The 6037-nt window shown below is 30.5% G+C and overlaps 1 long non-coding RNA gene across 1 annotated transcript; it reads right to left on the bottom strand.

The window, feature by feature from the left end:
• Positions 1 to 1285: 1285 nt before the first annotated feature.
• Positions 1286 to 2266, bottom strand: LOC145063334 (uncharacterized). Its single transcript, XR_013687927.1, has 2 exons — positions 2111 to 2266; positions 1286 to 1659 (listed from the first exon to the last, which is right to left on the bottom strand). It is a non-coding gene; the product is annotated as an uncharacterized LOC145063334 (long non-coding RNA).
• Positions 2267 to 6037: the final 3771 nt, after the last annotated feature.

Genomic DNA, 6037 nt, shown 5'->3' with positions numbered 1-6037 from the left:
TCATAAACAAAATATATTTTGTTAGAATATCCGAAATTAAGAAACTTAAGTTTAAAATCATATTTTAAAATTAAAAAAATTAATTATCCATTGAAATCCAAAATTTTCCTTTTATAAATATCGTTTAATTGATTAAAATACTCTTATAATGAAATTTATGTGATTATATGGTACATGTTGTTCCATTATAATATAATAGACCCTCGTATGATAGTCATTCATTTTTTTTATCCATGACCATAACTGTCCTTACGACCACATAATATATGTCATCCACATTATAACCTAACGCTATATATATATATATATATATATATATATATATATATATATATATATATATATATATATATTATAATATTACAAAATGGACCCTAAAGAATAGAAAAAGGTATAAAACATCTATAACTAACAAAAATTAAATATATGCAAGATTTTTAGATAAAAGTACATATCTTATAATGAAGGAACATGAATTGATATATATTCAAATGTGAATGTTAGGTGAAAGAACTGAAAATATAATTTTATTGAGTAAGACAAATTTATAGAGTAAAAATGAAATTAAAAAGACATGATTTGACAGTTCATAAAGTCATTTTTTCTTTGCTTATTGAGTTAAATAGTGACATCAACCTTTTGTTTTTTAGGGTAGATTCATTGCTTTTGTTATCAAAATGACAACTCAATAATTTTAAAAGGTTTATATTCTATATTGGTATAAATTATAATTTTATAGATTATTCCAAGTAAAATAAAAATTATTCTAAAATGAAGATTCGATTATTTTAATTTTTACTTTTATGATATAACCTATAAATAGTTTATAGATTCATAATAAATTTAAATATTAATTGATATAGAAAATTAAAAATTCTAAAATTAAAATCTGTAAACTCAAAAAAATAAAATAAGTATAAGGGCTAAAGTTATAATTTAATAGGGTTAAAAGTGTAACTTCTAAAATTAATCGGATGAATTGGTGGTGTATTATTGTATCTGCCCTATTTTTTTTAAAAACTCAGAAATGTAGAGAAGAAGCTCGGAAGAAGAAGAGAGGGGTGGTTTGCCGAATGGGGAGAAGAAAGAAAGAGATGAAGTCGAGTTGCCCTTTCGAGCTTGGCATGCCGAGATCAGGGGACGTGTTCACTAAGTCCGTGTCATCACTGCCAAGTAGTGCCAGAGTACCACTCTCCGCAGCCGCAGGGGCAATATAGTCACTTCAGGTTACATACTTAACCTGTTGTACCACATCGGTCAAAACCCCAACAACAATTATCAAACCTTTCTAGAAAAAGTAATGGACTGAGATACCACATTTTACCAACAACAAGAACCATATTGTATCAGACCAAAATTTATGCCCCAATACTCTTACATATAGAACGTTTTTAATCAAAAGAAGTAAAACAAAAAAGGTGGAAATGATTTTAAATCTTATTTGCGGATCTTTAATTATTTGATGTGGTACAACCTCCAATACTGCTTAGCAACATATGGCATCTCTCATTTTATTCACTCTACAGCATCCCTTCTTACAAAGGCTCGAACCTGGTATCGAACCACATGGTATTCGTGTCGCCGGTACTGAAAAACCACTCCCACCTCCACTACCACACCCGGGTATATCTTGTTGTATCGGGGAATTGCAATTCGTAGCTGCATACATAAATTTCAAATATATTTTTTTCTTTTACTGAAGGACCCAAAGACCTCAACATATATAATTGTATTTAACCATTTTGTTACATCCGATGTGTGGACCAATAATAATTATCCAATTGTTCACTCAAGGTTTTATCAATATAATGTGTTGTTTTGAGTTGTATGGGTACGTGACATCGTGGAAGTACAAGTTGTATGCTGAAAATTTGGAAATAGGCGAATGAAAAACAAATTGGAGATAGAAGAAGATACACAAACGAAAGAAATATAGAAAACAAAATCCATATTAACCCTAAAACTATGGTAATGTCAAACTCTGTTTTGCATTCTTGAAAATTTAGTTAAATTATAAGAAATAAACTTAGTTAAATTATAAGAAATGCTGGAACAACTTCATTTAGGGTTTTCCTACTGGTAACTGTTAGTTTTGTAGAGAAAACCGAACCTAGTTGTCGGACATGGTGGTATGGTGTTCGAGCTGCAGTGGTGATTGTCATGATGTGAGATGATGAACTAATGACGATGAGGATGATAAGAGCCAAGGCAAGTCCTCCGTCTTTTAAGAACGAGGCCATTATTGAAAGTGAATGACTAACAAATGCACTGTGTGTGTAACCATTTATCAAGGATCTATTTATACACGATTGTCTCGAAGCGTTTGTTTAAACATTGACTAAATATTGGTCATTTGGGTCAATGATATTTTAATTATTAAGCAGTAACGGAAACTAGTAGGAAAAGAGTATGGCTCACCTTTGTTAGCCGCCTAAGAAATCCTACCTTCTCACTCATTTCCTGAATTTTCACTGTTTTGTCTTCACTTCCAACTAATATGTTTAATCCAAATATCTAATGATATTATGTTCTGCAAAACTATGCCCATAAGTGATGGAATATATCACGATTCCCCTTCGATTTGTATTTAATAATTCTCTTCTATTTGATTTTGATTTTTATCCACTAGTATTGTAGTACATAAAACATTTGTTAATGTGGTTAAAATGATTAATTGGTACCGGTGTCAAACTCCACCTACAAACATCATATATCAAGAAATACATTTATTTAATAGTGCAGTTACAAAACCGCACAAAAAAATAGCCACGACCGTACCAACACACAACCCGGAAAAAATACAAAACCACACCGAAAAACTTTTATAACTGCATCAAAAAATTGGTTTAATTACTAGCTGCCACTAGACGCTCCTTCTACATATACAGTTACGAAAGGTGAAGTTGTGCAAAAGGATCGAGAAGATGTAACCACGAGGCTTGCCAAGGGTTTTGTTTTAGGGACAGACGCACTTAAAAACGCACAATCGTTGGACGATGAAACATCAGTTCACATTAAACGCATCTGCCAAAGATGCTGACCTTGATTGGGAAATGGGTCTAAGTCCAAATTTGAAAGAAGTGAACAAGTACCAAGTGGAGATGAAGAATTATTTTCTCCTCTTCAGGGGAGGGCTTCTCTCTCTTACGCTAAGCGGAGTGGAGGTCACCACCGTCCCCGCTATGCTCGCAAGTCAAGCTAGAGGGGGGCGCTACCGGAAACTCGTCGATGTTTTGGCGAGAAGAGAGAGAAACAGCAATACATTGTGATTGGTTGGAAGAAATCGTAGAGGCTCGGTTTGTGCTTGATATTCCCAAAAAATATCTCCATCGATGATCCTGCTCCAAAACTCACTCGACATACGAGATAATCTGGTTTAAAGGTTTGATTTGGGTTTTGAAGAGAAAAAAGATGGCACTTGTCGATAATTAAGGTGATTTGGAAAATTGGCATCTATGGATGTCAATTTTGAACCAGCGACTCAAGAATGTGTCGGTTGAGAATGTCTCGATGTCAAGTATGAATTTGTCAACTGAGAATTGAGGTACACATGACTCATTACACAATCTATTTGGAATTATGTATAATTTTATATGGGGCTCTTTCTGTTTTTCTTTCGTGATCAATATAGATAACCTTGTTGAACAATGATAGGCACACACATGTTGTACAAATGCTAACTCTGTGTTTTGTTCTTGGGATTTCGATTTCTTACATTTTGTTGTTTTACCCCAAACGGTGTAGAACATAACAATTGCATGTACTCTCTATTTTTGTATTTTTGTATGAACACCAAGTGTTCGATAAATGTTCAATGAAAAACTTCCTCCAGTTTTGGGCTCCTCTGCTTGTTTACACTTCTAAAATCAAATGTATATCAAAGAATATTATTTATGTGATTGTTAACACTTTGAAGTCAATCTTTTCATAGCATACTTGTGACTTGCAATGAATGAACATACATTTTTATTTTTCTTCGATTTGTATATGCAATTAGCACCTAAAATTCTTCATGGCATAGTTTTTGTTTTCTTGAAATAGGAATGAAAAATTAAAGATGTAATTTGCAAAATTTTAGTCTCTGATTGGAATTTTTGACAAGTTAGTTGATATAAGTTATAACCCTGATATCAATCATTAATTGTAACATTATTAAATGTATCTAAAAATAGGCTTTTTTTTTCTTTGACCCAGAACCATCATAATTCAAGAAGCTCTTTTCCCTTGTAGTTATGAAGGCTCTCAAGAAAAAATAAAAGTCTCATGCTATAAAATTGAAAGAACCTTGCTACAGAATAAAGTGAATTAAAAAAAAAATGGAGTGTGATGTGTGTTACTACTACCCACCAAATGTTAAGATTATGTGTTAAATGGCCAAAGATAAGGTGACACTCCAAAACTGACGTAGCAAGGTGTTAGAAGTGATACCACTCCTTTTAGCTTTAATATATGGTCTCAAGTAGTTGGTCCAACCAATTCTACAATTCTTCTATTACCCAAAATAGATTGTAATGAAAGCCCCACTTGATCGATGTTAATTACAGAAGTACGAAAATTCATTAAAAATCGATAATCAAAAAAGGGTTTGTAAATTGCCAGCTATCAGGTGTTGTCCTCTCTCCTTAAGGTTGAGGGTTTAAATCTCTTCAGGGACATACATGAATTTAGGAGTAGAATAGATTTGTCGTTCCAAAAAAAAAATTAAGGGTAAATTAGTATACAAGAGTGACTAGTACAAAACTGAGTTTTGCCGACGCAAAAAAAAAAAAAACGTTATTAAAGATATATTACTACTTTTTCTTTTTTTTTTCATTCAATGTGAGGAAATGCAGTGTCATTGATGATATGTTATGATGATGTTGAATTGTGGTGACCATCTTATTTTGATAATCGTCACCAATATTACATATAATGACTTTTAATTTATTTTATATGACTATTGTGTATCTTTTGTCAGCAATTAGAAGGTAATGAGTCACCATAAAATAGTTTTAGTGATGAGAATATTATTATAGAATGACTATTGTATACATTACTCACTCACATGAAATTCCACGGTGACCATAAAGTACTTATAGTGGCGTGTTTTTTTTCTAATGGAAAATGTTTACATATATTCACCCTGATAAGTTATGAAATAAATAAACGAATTAAATAAATGTAAATGTATAAACACATCATGTAAATAATTTTTCTAAAGATTGATCACGAAAGTAAAATAGAGTAGAAAGTAAATGTTTTCCAGGTTATGCTTTTGGTATTGAGAATGCTCCAGCTAGACAGTAATACATGCATATCTCACATGTTTATGTTTTAGACTTCCGTTATTCTTTATGTTTGATACACTGGTTTTCACATGACATGTTTTTGGGATTTTAGAACTATTGGTAATTTATTTTTGTTAAAATGGTTGTTATATATATATATATATATATATATATATATATATATATATATATATATATATATATATATATATAGATCCGGTAAGAAATTTTTTTTGGTAGGAATGTAAGAAGTTTTTTTTCTACATATTTTTTTGACAAACAAAAGAAATGAATCACTAGATGATTCATTTGTAAGATGATTCACAATAAAAAATTCCCAAAAAAACGTCTTTATGATTCATTTTTAAGTAAATTAAGAAAAAATTCACTTTTGTGACAATTTTAGTGAATAACAACAAAATCATTGTATAAATGAATCATCGAGATGTTTTTTTGAGAATTTTTTCTTGTAAATCATCTTACAAATGAATCATCTAATGATTCATTTTGTTTGTTCGCGAAAAAAATATGTAGAAAAAAAACTTCTTAGCTTCCTACCAAAAATTTCCTTCTTATTTGATCTTGACTATATATATATATATATATATATATATATATATATATATATATATATATATATATATATATATATACAGGGTAGTTCAAATAAAAATAGTAAATAGTGTGAGAAAGTAAAAACACTATTTTTATGTCATTATTCTGCAATGAATTTTGTATCCATAGTTTTATGTCATTATTCAGCAATGAAT

This window comes from Lactuca serriola, chromosome 7, assembly GCF_051521515.1.
Source record: "Lactuca serriola cultivar US96UC23 chromosome 7, Lser_US96UC23_V15, whole genome shotgun sequence".
In the NCBI taxonomy this organism is placed as follows: Eukaryota; Viridiplantae; Streptophyta; class Magnoliopsida; order Asterales; family Asteraceae; genus Lactuca; species Lactuca serriola.
Note: the sequence above shows the minus strand (reverse complement) of the source record. Positions and strands in the feature narration are given on the sequence as shown.